The sequence below is a fragment of the Pleurodeles waltl genome, chromosome 5, assembly GCF_031143425.1.
Source record: "Pleurodeles waltl isolate 20211129_DDA chromosome 5, aPleWal1.hap1.20221129, whole genome shotgun sequence".
Taxonomy (NCBI): domain Eukaryota; kingdom Metazoa; phylum Chordata; class Amphibia; order Caudata; family Salamandridae; genus Pleurodeles; species Pleurodeles waltl.
In genome coordinates, this window is record NC_090444.1 from 931,317,729 (window position 1) to 931,335,383 (window position 17,655).

Genomic DNA, 17,655 nt, shown 5'->3' on the forward strand with positions numbered 1-17,655 from the left:
GTCCAGGAGTGAGGGAAAACAGGGAAGAGAACTGCTCCAATAATTCATAGCAGCCTCCCCTCTGTTTTACAGTCAGGGAGTCAGAGAGATCAACACCCTCCACTGACCCATCACTTTCTTTGCCAGAGAGGAGGTCGGGGAGAGGCTCACTCTCCTCTTCCATGCCCTCATCTGTCACAAGGAGAAAACTGACATCAGACCTCTCAAAATGAGGCTTCAGTCTGTTGTGGTGGAGAAATCTTAGGGGGTTTCTAGGGATCTTGAGATCCACTAGGTAAGTGGCCTCCCCCTTTTAATCCTTCACCTCAAATGGGCCAGTCCAGTGGTCCTGAAGACCTCTAGGCTCTACATCACCCATACTTTGTCTCCAGGTGAGAATTCTACCAGAGTGGCCTTCTGGTCATACCACTCCTTCATCACCTCCTGACTGGCATCAAGGTTGCTCTTAGCCTGTTTCCAGAAACGCTGTGTCTGGTTGCAGAGGGCTAGCATGTAACTGACCACATCCTGGGGAGGTTTCTTGGGAGCTTTCTCCCACCCCTACCTTTACTATGCTTAGTGGTCTCCTGACAGGGAACCCATAGAGGGGTTCAAAGGGGCTGAACGCCACCCCTTTCTGGGGAATCTCCCTTTAAGCAAAGAGAAAGCATGGCAAGAGGATGTCCCACTTACACCTCATGGCCTCAGGCAGGCCAGTAATCATGCCTTTCAGGGTATTGTTGAATCTCTCAACAAGCCCATTGGTTTGAGGATGGTAAGGGGTGGTTAACCAGTAGGTTACCCTACACCCATCCCACATGGACTTCATGTATGCTGACATGAAGTTTGTGCCTCTGTCAGACACCACCTCCTTTGGGAACCCCACACAGGTAAATATCCTCATCAGAGCTCTGGTCACTACCAGTGTAGTCACTGTCCTTAGAGGGACTGCCTCTGGATAGCGGGTGGCATGGTCTACCAAACCCAGGATAAACCTGTTTCCTAGGGCGGTTTTGAGGTCCAAGGGACCAATGACATTGATGTCCTCCCTTTCAAAAGGGGTGCCAACGACGGGGAGTAGGATCAGGGGTGCCTGAAGCCTTTTCCCTGTCTTCCCACTAGCCTGGCAGGTTGGGCAGGCCCTACAGAAATTATCTGAGGCTACCCGCATTTGAGGCCAATGGAAGTGGGTGATAAGCCTGGCAAAGGTCTTGTCTTGCCCCAAATGTCCTACCAGGGGGATGTTGTGAGCCATGCCCAGTAGGAAGGCCCGGTAACACTGGGGGACCACCAGCACATGTGGTGCCCCACGGCCGGTACCTTAGGCTCACTGTGGTGGAGATCATTCTCCCAATATATGTGGTGATCGCCAGAGGCTTCACATTCCTCCCTGGTTGGCCCACCCTCTGCTTGCCAGCCAGTAAGTTCAGGCAGGTTACCCAGGTCGGCAATATCCTTCCCAGGTGGCTCAGGGGCCTCCTCTTGTGGGACCCCGTCAACCACCACGGGAATATCTGGGACCGGTTTCCCGCAACCCTAGCCCTTCCTTTGTGCAGCTCTCTGGGCCATTGTTCCAGGCTCCAGATGCCCATGAATCCCTTCCCGGGCAGCCATGGGCCGTGTGGTCATGCAGACCCACTCAGGCAAACCTAACACCTCCAGGTGGGATCTGAGCTCTACCTCCTTCCACGCAGTATGCTCAAGATCATTGCCTAACAGGCAATCTACAGGCATGGCAGGACTCACAGCTACCTTTAGAGTACCAGAGACCCGCTGCAGCTCAAGGGGAACTAGAGCCAACGGGAAGTGGCTCTCGCGATTATCAGCGACTATGACCTGGTGGGATGTATTAGGGATGACTTAGTTTGCTGACACCAGCTGACCCCTGACAGTATTCATACTGGCTCCTGTGTCATGCAGAGCCTCCACCCTTTGCCCATCAATGGTGACCCATTGCATATACTTAGAAGTATTGGAAGGCATGTGGGCTTTTGGCACCATTTCCTTATCTCTCAGGGACCCTAGTGATACCTCTATCTGTTCCCCAAAGCTAATTGGGACCATCTCCCCGCCTAGCGCTACACTAGCCAACCCAGTGTTCTGCTCTTCAGTGGGGTGCTGTGCCCTCTTGGAACACTGGGAGTCACCCTTAGAGTGTCCATACCGGTAGCACTCTAAACATTTGGATATAAACTTCCCTTTCTTTTTGTCAAATTACCCTGGCTTTCTGGCAGTTTCAGGTGGGGACTGGGTACCACCACCCCCCTGGCAATTGTTTTGGGGGCCTTTTGAGAACTCCTTGTTTTTAAGTTTTTCTCCCCCCTCTTTCTTCTGTTGGGAACCCTGACCACCTTTGTGGGTGTCCCTCCCAGGTACCTTTTGGACACTCTGGTGCTATCCCAGGGGTCTGCCTCCTCAACAAGCTTTCTAGGATCAATTAGCTTACTGTCAACTAGGTGCTGGCGCAACTCTGCAAAGCAAACACTTAACATATGCTCTTTCAGGATCAAATTATATAACCCCAAATAAGGATCTTGAATCTAAAGTAAACTTATTTGATGATGAATGGCAATCATTTCCTTATTTACTTTGGTTAATGCACCTGCAGTATTAAGAGCCAGATGGTCCACTAAAGTAAATTTCTAATTTTCTCGTAATTCAAATCCACACTACAAAGAGGAATCAACATACACAATATATCCATAAGTTTCTGAATAGAGCAGCAGCTGCCTTCTCCCTTCCTACAGGGGCTGGGCCTAGCTGTTTGGCTCTCTGAGTCCCAGGCAACCTGAGCCCTCCTCCACACCTGCTCTGGCCCCTTACGTTTGTGGATGGAACCCCAAGACAGCCATCTCCATTTTGTGAGCCCAGCTTTTTCCCTGTGCTCTAATACAGCCCAGTTATCAAGGATTCCTAAAAGACCTAGGTAAGGAGCCTCAGACCTTTTCTGGGACATCTTATTATTGTTTAAAAGTGTTTTTTACTGCTATCCATGCCTGTTTACTGTAGACTCTCTGTGTTTCAGGCAGCTTGGCCTTTGAAAGTGCTGTTTTTTAGCCGTGCCTGTGTGAAATTTCTCTCTTAGTTTGTGGCACAAGACTGCATAAAGCCCCCCTCTTTTCTAAGTAAAAAGGCTACATACATCTTGGAGAGTGTGTTTAGGAGACTGCTTAATCTGTTTCTGAGATTTAAATTGTTTTTAGAAACTGTCTGCCTCCCCTGTTTTTTGCCTTTAAAAAAACACATTTCAGAGTGCGTGACAAGCAGTATTTCAGTGTTTTTTTAACAATCTCTCCCTTACCTGGAAAGTAGACTGCTAGCTTGGAAGTGTGGATTCAGCCTGTCTATATCCAATGAGTTTCTGAATAGAGCAGCAGCTGCCTTCTCCTTTCCCACAGGGGCTGGGCTTCACGTAACTTGGCCATTCTATAAGTTTCTATTGGTTGTTGCATATGGTGTTGTGATAGGTTGTTGGGGGCTGGTCTTTCTATTGGCTTAGGGATTAGAGTTGGGCTTGAGATTGGCAGTAGGGCTGTGATTCTGATTGGTTCCTGGTTTTTAGGGCTGGGCTTGTGATTGGTAGTAGGGCTGTGATTCTGATTGGTTCCTGGTTTTTAGGGCTGGGCTTGTGATTGGTAGTAGGGCTGAGATTCTGATTGGTTGCTGGTTCTAAGGTTAGGGTTGTGATTGATTGTCAGGATTAGGGGTATGATTGGTGATTAGGGCTGGGTTTCCCATTGTTTGTTTCAATTAGGGTAACACATCTGATTGGATAGGGTTAGGACTAGGTTTCTATTGGACAGTAGGGCTATTTAAGCCTAGGGCTCAGGGCGCATCATCCCGGGCATCGAGGCTAAGGGCAGGGAGGACAAGGGCAGCTGCCTATTTGGGCCTGTTTGGGACTGGTAGGGCCTAGATCCAGAAATGCTGCCCAATTTCCCATTTATCAGAAAGGACCAAACTCCCTACACATCCATCAACATACAAACACATAATCTGCAAAGACATCCAACTCCTGCATCACAAACTGACCGCATACAGATTGCAATGTCCCATCATCCAACACAATTCCCCATATTTAACACCTATACACATATCCTCCACAACTACAACAGTAAAACACCTTCATTCTCACAGCAAACACTACTCTGTCCACTCCTGCTAACACAACCTGCCATCACCCACACAACACAAAACCACACTATACATTACTTTCAGCCTTCCAGATACACACTCACTGTTCATACAAACCAACAACACTGTCCTATATTTGCTCCACACAGACCACCTTTCATCATGACAATTCCTAAACCCAGCCTTCCAACACACCATCTACTAATGCCCTTCCCCTCTCTTCACCAATTACACTCAACCATACAATCCTCACACTCCACTCCACCACACATATTACCTCTTCCAGTCATCACAACTAACAAAAACTCCCCTGACACGCATACATCCGCTGTTACACACCTCATACATTCATCTCCAAAACACATCAACACTCCCTGTAATACTCTAATTCCACTCACCAGCACTAACTCACATACAAATCCCTCACCAAAACCACTACATCAATATCCCCTCTCACTATTCCACAAAAACAATACAGACCACACACATCAGCAAATCAAATCAACACAAACTCTCATTATTATACTTATCGTCACACCCACCCGCATGACTACACAAAGAATACAAATCCCATCCAGTCTTTACCCCTACATTCTCACTCTTAACAAACATTTACCACAAGCACCCCAACACAGCTACATTTATTCACCAGCCTCTTATCCATTGCACAATTTAGAGCATTACATTATGATCCGCATGCTCCTCCACCACCCCAACCCATACTCCATCCACACTAAACAGACACAAACACAATAAACAGCATGCCACACTTAACAACTTTGCATCCCCTTATCTATTACAAAACAGTACACTCTTCATGTCTCTATCGGCCGCCAAGTCCACCACCCACACACACAGTAACAACAAATGGCTCCTAAACCTGCTGGAAGGAGAACACTATATTCAAAAACAAGACTATTGTGACCCTCACACAGTTATCACAACTAACAACACACCTGCTACAAGCTCAAAATATACTGCTTACCCTCCTCCTAAACAAAACAACACCGCCACTAACCCACTTTTTCTAAACTGCCAGCTCATAAATGCTCGGACACTCTAAAAAAACAAGCACCACATCTACGACCTGCTCACAGACACACAACCTGACTTACTATTCATAACAGAATCATGGTTGGGCGATGACATGGCCCCAGTGCTGCATGAAGCCCTTCCTCCAGACTATCAAACCATCACACAAAACCGTATAGGCAAGAGAGGAGGTGGACTAGCTATTATATTAAAACCGGCAATAAATCTCAGTAAAACTGACAACATTTCCATACAAGGTTGTGAAGCCCTTCTCACCAGATGCCACCCTACTCCAACTTCCTCCTGTAACTTTCTCCTCCTTTACAGACCTCCACCTAACAACTCTACATCCCCAGACACTTTTCTAGATACAGTCATAAACCTTATTACATTATACTCAAACCTATGCATTCTTGGGGACCTAAACATTTGGTTTGACAAACCCAATATGCCCCATCCAAAAACAATCACCACTGGCCTAGTCGCATTGAACCTACATCAGAATGTATACAATCCCACACACATCGCTGGACAAATCCTAGATGTCATTTTTGTTAAGTCTAAACTATTTACAGTTTATAGCATCACACCAATCACATGGTCAGACCACCATTTGACACCTTTCCAACATAAAACATCACAAATCAGCACACCCCACAACTACTTGCATACATGCACCCATCAACCTAGGAGCAAACTCAATTTTGATGACTTACAAACACAACTAACAGCCAACACAGATCTAGATACAATTAATTCTGTTACAAAACTTTATGAGTAGCTACAGGAAGCTTTTGATATCTCAATACCACTCAGAAAAACTAAACAGGACAAAAGAAAACCAACACCTTGGAGAAACAAAGAACTTAAAAAGATAAAGCAACAAATCAGAAAGTTGCAGGGGACCTGGCTCAAAACAAACAACAGTCGAGTCAAACTGCAGCTACACAAACATAACAAAATATATAAATCATCAATCAAAAAAGCTAAAAAAAGGTACTACTCAGACAGAATTCAAAATGCGAAATCTACAAACAAAGAATTTTATAAAATTCTCAATGAATTTCAAAAACCTACATGCATGGAAGGAAGTCATCCCACTACTCAGGATTTCACAAACAAACTTGCAACTTATTACACAACCAAGGCAGACACATTGTACTCCTATTTAAAACAGAAGAAAACCATCAGCACCATCCCCGTTCCTAAAATACCCTCTAAGAATAAACCAACCCAGCCTCTACAGTCCTTCAAACAAATATCACAAGGTACATTTATGGATTTGGTCAAAGCAATCAGACCTTCCGGTTTCCCTTCTGACCTTTGCCCACCACATATCTTCAAGAAAATTATTTTATCTACTTCTGCTGCCACACCTGTAATAAGAATTATCAACAACACTTTAACTACAGGAACCTTTCCTGTAGACCTGAAAAAGGCATACATACGACTGTTATTAAAGAAAACAAACCTTATCTCCGCAAGACCCCAACAACTACAGAGCAATCACAAATGGACCTTTCCCGTGCAAACTGATAGAAAGAGTAGCATTCACCCAGATGTCACAATTCATTGAAGACAATTCTATACTTTCAGACTTCCAAACTGCATTCAGCCCAGAAAGAGGAACTGAATCGGCACTCATAGCAATCTGGGATGATCTTAAAAACACAGTCGACCGCAACAGAGTTGCTGCACTACTTCTCTTGGACCTCTCGGCTGCCTTTGATACGGTTGACCATGACACCCTAATTCAAAGACTCCACGAAGCCAGCATAGAAGGGACTGCTCTCGACTGGATTACATCCTACCTTTAAAAAAGAATTGATATCATCTATTCTCCCCCCTTCTCATCTAAACCCTACCTCACAAAAGCAGGGGTCCCCCAAGGATCAATGATCTCACCTTTGCTTTTCAGCATCTACATGATATCATTACCAGAACTGATCAATGATTTTCCTCTCACATGCTACAACTATGCAGATAACACATAAATACTACTTAAATTAGAATGCCCCCAAAACATTGAAAACTCACTAATCTTCAGTTGCCTCAGAGCCGTTGATCAGTGGATGACTTGGAGCCATCTCAAACTAAATGTCTCCAAAACAGAAATACTCATATGTGGTGACTAGAAAAATTATGACCTACTGTGCGCCTGGCCTGACGATCTCGGACCACCTCCTCAATTATACAAGGAAGTTTAAAACCTTGGATTCACCATGGACTCCAAATTAACAAGGAATGCCCAAGTCGACAAATTAGCACGAACAAGCGTCATCACCTTGAAGACTTTCAACACAAGGTGCAATCTACTATCTCGCTTGTACAATCCAAACTGGATTATGTCAATAGCCTCTACCATGGATCATCTCTATCTAGTATGAAAAAACGACAATGTCTTCAGATCTCCGTGTAGGAAAGTACCATCTTGCCTGGCATGTTACCCCCCATATTTCACTGTATGTATGTTGTTTTAGTCTATGTGTCACTGGGACCCTGCCAGGCAGGGCCCCAGTGCTCATAAGTATGTGCCCTGTATGTGTTCCCTGTGTGATGCCTAACTGTCTCGCTGAGGCTCTGCTAACCAGAACCTCAGTGGTTATGCTCTCTCTGCTTTCCAAATTTGTCACTAACAGGCTAGTGACTAAATTCACCAATTCACATTGGCATACTGGTACACCCATATAATTCCCTAGTATATGGTACTGAGGTACTCAGGGTATTGGGGTTCCAAGAGATCCTTGTGGGCTGCAACATTTCTTTTGCCACCCAGAGGGAGCTCTGACAATTCTTACACAGGCCTGCCAGTGCAGCCTGAGTGAAATAACGTCCACGTTATTTCACAGCCATTTACCACTGCGCTTAAGTAACTTATAAGTAACCTATATTTCTAACCTTCACCTGATGAGGGTTGGGTGCAAAGTTACTTAGTGTGTGGGCACCCTGGCACTAGCCAAGGTGCCCCCACATCGTTCAGGGCAAATTCCCCAGACTTTGTGAGTGCAGGGACACCATTACACGCGTGCACTGTACATAGGTCACTACCTATGTACAGCGTCACAATGGTAACTCCGAACATGGCCATGTAACATGTCTAAGATCATGGAATTGTCACCCCAATGCCATTCTGGCATTGGGGGGGACAATTCCATGATCCCCCCGGGTCTCTAGCACAGAACCCGGGAACTGCCAAACTGCCTTTCCGGGGTCTCCACTGCTGCTGCTGCCAACCCCTCAGACAGGTTTCTGCCCTCCTGGGGTCCAGGCAGCCCTGGCCCAGGAAGGCAGAACAAAGGAATTCCTCTGAGAGAGGGTGTCACACCCTCTCTCTTTGGAAATAGGTGTGAAGGCTGGGGAGGAGTAGCCTCCCCCAGCCTCTGGAAATGCTTTGATGGGCACAGATGGTGCCCATCTCTGCATAAGCCAGTCTACACTGGTTCAGGGATCCCCCAGCTCTGCTCTGGCACGCAACTGGACAAAGGAAAGGGGAGTGACCACTCCCCTGACCTGCACCTCCCACGGGAGGTGCCCAGAGCTCCTCCAGTGTGTCCCAGACCTCTGCCATCTTGGAAACAGAGGTGTCTGTGGCACACTGGACTGCTCTGAGTGGCCAGTGCCAGCAGGTGACGTCGGAGGCTCCTTCTGATAGGCTCTTACCTCTCTTGGTAACCAATCCTCCTTCCTAGGGAGCCAAACCTCCTTTTCTTGCTATTTAGGGTCTCTGCTTTGGGGATCTCACCAGATAAAGAATGCAAGAGCTGATCAGAGTTCCTCTGCATCTCCCTCTTCACCTTCTGACAAAGGATCGACCGCTGACTGCTCAGGACGCCTGCAAAACCGCAACAAAGTAGCAAGACGACTACTAGCAACCTTGTATCGCTTCATCCTGCCAGCTTTCTCAACTGTTTCCAGGTGGTGCATGCTCTGGGGGTAGCCTGCCTCCTCTCTGCACCAGGAGCTCTGAAGAAATCTCCTGTGGGTTGACGGAATCTTCCCCCTGCAACCGCAGGCACCAAAAGACTGCATCACTGGTTCTCTGGGTCCCCTCTCAGCCCGACGAGCGTGGTCCCTGGAACTCCGCAACTCTGTCCAAGTGACTCCCACAGTCCAGTGACTCTTCAGTCCAAGTTTGGTGGAGGTAAGTCCTTGCCTCCCCACGCTAGACTGCATTGCTGGGTACCGCGTGATTTGCAGCTGCTTGGCTCCTGTGCACTCTTCCAGGATTTCCTTCATGCACAGCCAAGCCTGGGTCCCCGACACTCTAACCTGCAGTGCACAACCTTCTGAGTTGTCCTCTGGTGTCGTGGGACTCTCTTTTGTGACTTCGCGTGGACTCCGGTTCACTCTTCTTCCAAGTGCCTGTTCAGGCTTATTTGCGGTCTTTCTGCGTGGGAATACCTCTGCAAGCTTCAGCGCGACGTGGGACATCCATCCTCCAAAGAAGAAAGTTCCTAGTCCTCTTCTTTCTTGCAGAACTCTAAGCTTCTTCCAACAGGTGGCAGCTTCCTTGCACCCTCAGCTGGCATTTCCTGGGCTCCTGCCCACTCTCGACACTGTCGCGACTATTGGACTTGGTCCCCTTGTCTTACAGGTACTCAGGTCCATAAATCCACTGTTGTTGCATTGCTGGTGTTTGTTCTTCCTGCAGAATCCCCCTATCACGACGTCTGTGCTCTCTGGGGGTAGTAGGTGCACTTTACACCTACCTTTCAGGGTCTTGGGGTGGGCTATTTTTCTAACCCTCACTGTTTTCTTACAGTCCCAGCGACCCTCTACAAGCTCACATAGGTTTGGGGTCCATTCGTGGTTCGCATTCCACTTTTGGAGTATATGGTTTGTGTTGCCCCTATACCTATGTGCTCCTATTGCAATCTACTGTAACTTTACACTGCTTGCATTACTTTTCTTGCTATTACCTGCATAATTTTGGATTGTGTACCTATATCTTGTGTATATATCTTATCCTCATACTGAGGGTACAAACTGAGATACTTTTGGCATATTGTCATAAAAATAAAGTACCTTTATTTTTAGTACTTCTGTGTATTGTGTTTTCTTATGATATTGTGCATATGACACCAGTGGTATAGTAGGAGCTTTAAATGTCTCCTAGTTCAGCCTAAGCTGCTTTGCCATAGCTACCTTCTATCAGCCTAAGCTGCTAGAAACACCTCCTCTACACTAATAAGGGATAACTGGACCTGGCACAAGGTGTAAGTACCTCTGGTACCCACTACAAGCCAGGACAGCCTCCTACACTCCGCAGCCGGGCTACTATTATATATAAAGCCACAAGCCCACATCTCCCCTGCCTTGAAAGCACTACACTGGTTACCCGTTGCCAGAAGATGCACCTTCAAGTTGCTTTGTATCACCCACAAAGCTATACAGGGAACAGGACCGCTTTTTATCAGAAACAAAATAACCAAATACATTCAACAAAAAAACCTCTGCTTAAGATTGGCACCCCGCCTTAGAACACCACCATATAAGAAAAAGACTATAGGTGGTACATCCTTCTCCGTTCAAGCAGCCAAACTATGGAATTCATTACCCCCAACTATAAGAGCCACAGATAACTATCTTGTCTTCAGAAAACTACTCAAGAGTTGTCTCTTTCCTTCATAACCACCATATTCAAACAGCTATGGACTGCATATGCCTGTGTTCATAAATATTTTATCTGATTATGTGTATATTCTAGTGATTTATAGTTCTTTAGAAAATATGTATCGCTACCATGTCTTAACTATAAAGCACACACATACTCTTTAAACCTGTTTAACTAATGAATATATACTCATGGTTTAAAGATGTATATGTATGTACATATATGTGTGCATATGTGTGTGTATTCATGTGTGTGTGTGTGTGTGTATATATATATATATATGTGTGTGTGTGTATGGTGTACGTTATTCTATGCTTAACATGTTCATAGGTAATTGCATAGCTCCTAGATAAGTTGTTATATTAGATACTTATAAATCCCTGCTCTCATTTTATATCACACTTCGTCAACCCATCACCATATGTCATGTCTCTGTCAATCCATCCTCCATTCCCACCCACTCTGACTTATCCCAAATCCATTCTACTACTTTCATCTCCTAAATAACCTTGCCTAAGCTCTTCCCTCCTCTTCCACATCTAACTCACCCAAACCTCACTTTACTACCATGATCTCCCAAAAAACCCTACTAAATTCTCCCTCATTTATCTCACCGTTAACTCATCCAAAACCCCTCCTTCTACTATGATCTCCCTAACCCTTTCCACAGACTCTTCCCTCCTCCTTCCCCTCTTTACTCATTCCAAGCCTACATTCTATTACCATAAACTTCCAATTAACACTTCTGGATTCTTCCCTCCTCCACCCCTCAATTACTCCAGTCAATTCAACTAAGAAACTCACAAATCCACGGCTCAAATTAACTCACAATAATACTAAAACTGTACTCATATTTCCCTATACTAATCCACCGCTAATCCCTTTTGGGTTCCGGAGTAGCGTGCTACTCGCCGAAAAGCGCTTCGACACCTCGTCAGGGGTAGTAAGCGCAATATAAATACTATTACAAAACAATACAATACAATAAGCAACTGTCCAAATCAGCGCCTCACTCTTTTAAGTCTCATTTCACTGTTGTATTCATCTCAGTTACATAATACAGTCTTGAAAAGACTAAAGCAATGTGGCAGGAACCTACCCAGTTACTTGGTAAGTTAAAATGGGGTGTTTTGTTACAGACATGATAGTCTCTGCAAACTTTGTATTTAGAACTGCATTCTCCCATTTCATCATCTATGGATTTTCCCAGAAAAACATGTTTCTCATGCATCATAAGTATAACTCCTTTCTTCTCTAGATTGATTCAGAGCCCAGGATGCATCTTTTTTAAGTCTCTCCTCAGTAATTGAATCATTTTTGCTCCTACACGTCATTATCTCTAAAAACAGAAGGTGTTGAAGTTTGGTGAAAGCAGAGAGAGAAGCCAAACAAGCTGAGGCTGACAGGGCTTTGGCTGAGAAGAAGATTCTTCTGGTTCATGAACTGCATCTCAAAGAGCTGGATATCAAGGTGAGGCAGTCTGAGTCCAGCAGTGATGGTGGCAGCATCCATGCAGGACCTGCTGGGGAAAGGAAGGTTCGTATACCCAAATATGTATCGCCACGTTATGTGGTGGGAGATGACATTGACAAGTGGTTGGCTGCTTATGAAGTTGCACTAAGGGCTCATGGGGTTTCTGAGGAGAAATAGGGAACGGCCTTGTGGTGGTATGTGCCAGTAATGGGTAGGGGCACAGTCCTTGCAGTGGATCCTAAGGATCAAAACAGATGCACACCCATGAAAACTGCTTTGCTTGCCAAGTTTGGGCAGACACCTGAGAAGTGCCATCAAAGGTTCAGGGACAGCACCAAACTCTCCACACCGAACCCGTTAGACATTTTTGATTTCTGTTTCTGCCGTAAGTCACTGAATGGATGGGTGCTGGGCAGTAAAGTAGATATCTATTTGGGGTTGTCCATGGTGATAGATAAGATTGACCCAGGGTGACCTACAACAATAAAAAAGCCTCGAATCAACTTCACTCTGACATACACCCATCAGAAACTTTGATAGAAAAAAGCTAACTTTTTCTGTGGCTAATAGTTGCAGATCTAAAAATTCAGGCCTCACCTGGGAAAAGTGCTCTGTTGAAAAAAGAGGTTTAATATTTTTGTACCGGAGGGAGGAATAAAAAGGGCATAACAGTGCAATATGCATAGTGTCACAACTAGAAATCGAACCGCAAGTTGAGAGATCAGACGTTTTGTGCCATAATCCTGCTGGGGCTAACAACTGATGGAACAAACCCAACCTGAAATAGGGAAGTATTTGCTGCAAACAGCAGGGAATGTCCAACAGGAGATAAGGCTTAATACCAGGGACACTCTTTATCATAACAAATTTATGAAAATGACACTTTTTCCAAGGCAGAAGCTTCTCTCTCTGCTGCCACTTTCTTAAGAAATGCCTCTCTCAACCAGCTATCATCCTGCTTGGGGATCCCCAGAGGATTTGAAAAAAGCTCCGGCCTCCCCAAACTTCTAAAATTATCCCTAACATAAGCCAGTCAAGTTATATTGGCCATATTATCCCAATGCATACAATCTTCAGTAACTATCCTGTTAAGGCTCAATTAAATATTCTGGCAGACAGCGCACCACAACAAAAGCAGACATAGGTGGAAATAATCCCCAATATAGCTCAGACCAAGCTCTTTATGTAGGATCTCAGAAGCAGTGCTTTGCCCAACACTCAAAAGACCCCTTAAAAACGAATTCTCTGCAACCTCCAGTGGATCTCTATTCACATAACCCCAAATATCACAACCAAAGATGGAAATAGGTAGACATTTGGCTTTATAGATCTCCAACATAGTCTTCAAGGTTTTGTGGCCTAATCGGGAAGAAAAGCCACAAATGGCCACACAGGGCCTTTCATTTTGCCTATATTTTTATTGATAAGGGGCTGCCAATTAAGTTTGAAGTCACTTAAAACTAACAAATAAGTAAAGGTCCTTTGTTTGAACCTGAACAGAAAATGACACACATTTTGTATTTTTAGGCCAAGAACCATCACATGTGACTTGGTGAAATTAGTGGTGAGATCCAGGTTAGCCATAAAATTAACAAAATTATCTAAAAGCTTTTGCAGACTATTGGCGGTGGGTGCAATTAAAACAGCGTCATCTGCATATAAAAGAGCAGGAAGGAACCTGCCCCCCAGCTTTTGGTACATCAATCCCTGACTCAAAAAGAGCACTCTCCAACCATCAACATTTGTAATAAAAAGGAAAGGGGGTAAGATGCATCCCTGTTGAACCCCCTCCCAAGAGAAAAGTGCATTCACCATAACTCCCATAACGGTCAGAGGCCATCAGGCCCTGGTGAAGGTCCCTCAAAACATTTACAAAATTTGCATTGACCCCCGTGGAACCCAGCTCTGCCCGGATGTTTGCTCTGTTCACTTTATAAAAGGCAGAGCTGAGGTCCATGAAAGTGAGATGCAAAGAACCCCTCTCTGCCCTGACATACCTTTCGACAATGAGGAAGAGGTTCAGGTTTTGCTCAACCGTGCCTCGCCTAGGGCGAAACCCATCTTGAATATCAGATAGAATATTCCTCTCTTATGCCCACTGGGTCAGTCTGTTTAATACGACCCTTCCAATGATCTTGACTTCAACCTCATTTAAAGAAATGGGCCTATAACAAGAGGGGTCACACTGATTACCATTCTTAAAAACTGGTATGATGGTGGAATGATGGCACAAAGCAGAATTGGTACAGCTTATAGCCGCATTTAGATAAACAGTGAGTACAGGGGACCATAGAGATTTAAGGGACTTAAACAACTCCCTAGGAACATTATTTGTCCCATGTGCTTTCCCCAAAGGGAGGGATTCAATTTCATCTCTAACTTCTTCCCATAATAAAGTAATATGTGATTCCTGTGCCAGTAAAGGGAGCAAGGAAATTAGCTCATCCCCTTTGAATAAAATTGAGAAATGAGACTCCCACATCTGAGTAGGGACTAATGCTGCCTGATCCTCTACTTTATCATCCTTAAAAAGGGATTATTAACCACTTTCCAGAACAATGTACTTGACTTCTGTCTGCTGGCCTCAAGCAGATCCTCCCATAATTATTTTTTTATACCCATCATCCTTGTTTTTAAGACATCTATATATATATGGCCCTACACTGTCTAACTTCCCCCATTCCGAGGTTGCTTTCTTAAAGAAGAGAGCAGTGCCTTTTTTGCCCCTGTGCAATCATTATTATACCATGGACAAAAGGTTGGGGAGGCCGCCTAGGCTGGCTTAGTCAAAGCCTCAACAATACTTTGACACATGTTGTCATATGCCTCTAAAATACTTTGTTTGGGAGAGTCATTTTCTAGACAAATCTGAAATTCCTGAGGGCTAAATGCATCTAACTTTGCAAGAAACTGTTCAGGAATTATTGTATACCTCTTGAGTCTGTGACCCAGATCAAAAGACCTCACTTGGGGGGAATAACGACTAGACTTCTCTGATTCAAAGTTTTAGAGTAAACTAGCAGTGAGTAGGTTATGATCACTAAAAACATTTCAGTTCACAAAAAAGGATCTAATTAAGGGGAGTGAAACTGCAGAAACATAAATATGATCAATTGTAGACCCTCTCCCATGGCCCAAAGTAGGAGCCAGATGACCTTCAAGCAGTCTGTCTCGACTCATGAGATTAACCAAACTAAATTTAGCCGACAAGTCATTCACAATTTCTCCTTGCCTAGTATGGCTGAGATGTGCTTGACTTAGAAAATCCCCAGCCTCTTGATCTTCACCTTCATAGAGATAACAAACATTTCATGGGTGCAAATTAAAGTCACTAAGGATTCTAAATACAATATGAAGACCAGGATGGGTTAAAGTACATGTGTGGACAGAAGAATTTTACAAAATCATAACATTCTCTGATTCATTCCTATACACTGCGTTATAAACATTACTCCATAAAACCCCATTACTGTTTTTGAAAGCACCCCAAGAATATGGTGAGAGACTCCCTTGATCTCTTCCATACTATAAGCTAGGTCCACCTTAATCAATGTCATCAGACCCCCCTAGGTCAGCCACTTGACAAAGGCAAACCATTAGTTAAAAAAGTCACAAAGCCATCAACATTAATTTCCCCATTTAAAGCCCAAGTTTCTTAAAAAGATATACCATCAAAACGGGTAAGCAATTTCAACCAATCGGACTCATCAAACTTCACCATTGGACCTGCTATATTCCATGACATAATTCAAAGGGTTATAGGTGATCTGGTACTATCTCTCCCCAGTCAATCTTGCTCATTCAGATCAGAAGTGCCTTCAAACCGATGTGACAAAACAAGGTTTGGCACTACATTCCCAAAATTAAAACTATGAACACTATCAGCTGCCCTGTGAGGCTCTGGTGAGAGACCCACTGATGATAACTTAACGGCAGGTGGTTTATAAATACAACTACTGAAAGAATTTGAAAGCCACCATTGGCTCTAAAGCCTGGACCAAACTTCCTGATTAAATTGCCCATCCTCCGTGTTGTTAGAAACAACCAGAGACCAAAGGCTCCTGCAGGCGACTGGAACAGAAATGGAAGAACAGTAAATCAACTGAAGACCACATAGCCTCCAAGAATGCAGTCACCACGCACCACCATAACATCAGAGCAGCCAAAATATCCATTCAAGAATGCCTCAGCACCAGTACTCACAATAGCAGAGAGCTCTTCACCATCGTCAAAGATTTTCCGAACCCCAGGACAGACACCTCATCCATCCCTCCCTCCGAAGACCTCTGTGACAACCTTGCCACCTTTTTCCACCGAAAAATCCAAGGCACTTATGAAGGCTTCAAGAATCAAAACCCACCCAAACCGCGCACAAATTCCCCCACAGAGCCAGCACCACACCAGATCTTGAACTCCTGGACACTCATCACCAAAGAGGACACCCAAAGGCTTATGAACTCCATCCACTCAGGAGTATCCTCGGATCCGGTCCCTCATCACATTCTCAACCTGGCCAGCGCAACCATAGCACCTGAGCCGTGCCAAACTATCAACCGATCCTTCAAGACCACCACCTTCCCATCAGACTGGAAGCATGGCGAGATCAACTTGCTACTCAAGAAACCCACCGCTGACCTAAGGGAGCTGAAAATTACCGACCCAATCTCTCTGCTCCCTTTCCCAGCCAAAGTAACAGAAAAGGCCGTCTTCCAGCAACTCACTGAATTCCTCGAGACACACCAAATCCTAGATCCATCCCAATCCGGATTCAGGAGCAACCACAGCATTGAAACAGCACTCCTAGCAGCCACCAATGACATACATGCCATACTAGACCACAGAGCACAGCCGCACTCTTCCTCCTCGACATCTCCCCCGCATTCGACACCGTCTTCCACTCCACCCTCTGTGCCAGACTCCACAATGCCAGCATCCGAGATGAAGCACTGGAATGGATCAGGTCAGTCACCACCAGAAGAACACGGAGTGTCAGACTACCGTTGTTCTCATCAGAACCCAAGGATATATGCTTTGGAGTGCCCAAAGGATAAGCACTCAGCAGGACGCTTTTCAACATCTACATGGCCCTGCTGGCGAAGATCATCAAACAACACGGACTAAACATAGTTTTCTACGCTGACAATACCCAACTGATCCTTTGGCCCATTGGCCCTGTAAAGGCCAAGAGAAATTTCCACAATTGGATGAGAGCAGTCACCACCTGGATGGAAACCAGATGCCTCAAAGTCAACTCGGACAAGACAGAGATCCTCACAATTGGCTCCACCCCTTCCATCTGGAACGACTCCTGGTGGCCCACCGCACTGGAAAATGCCCCCGTTCCCACGGACCACGCATGCAAGGAAGACAGTCACCCACACACTCATCACTAGCAAACTGGACTACAGCATCACACTCTATCT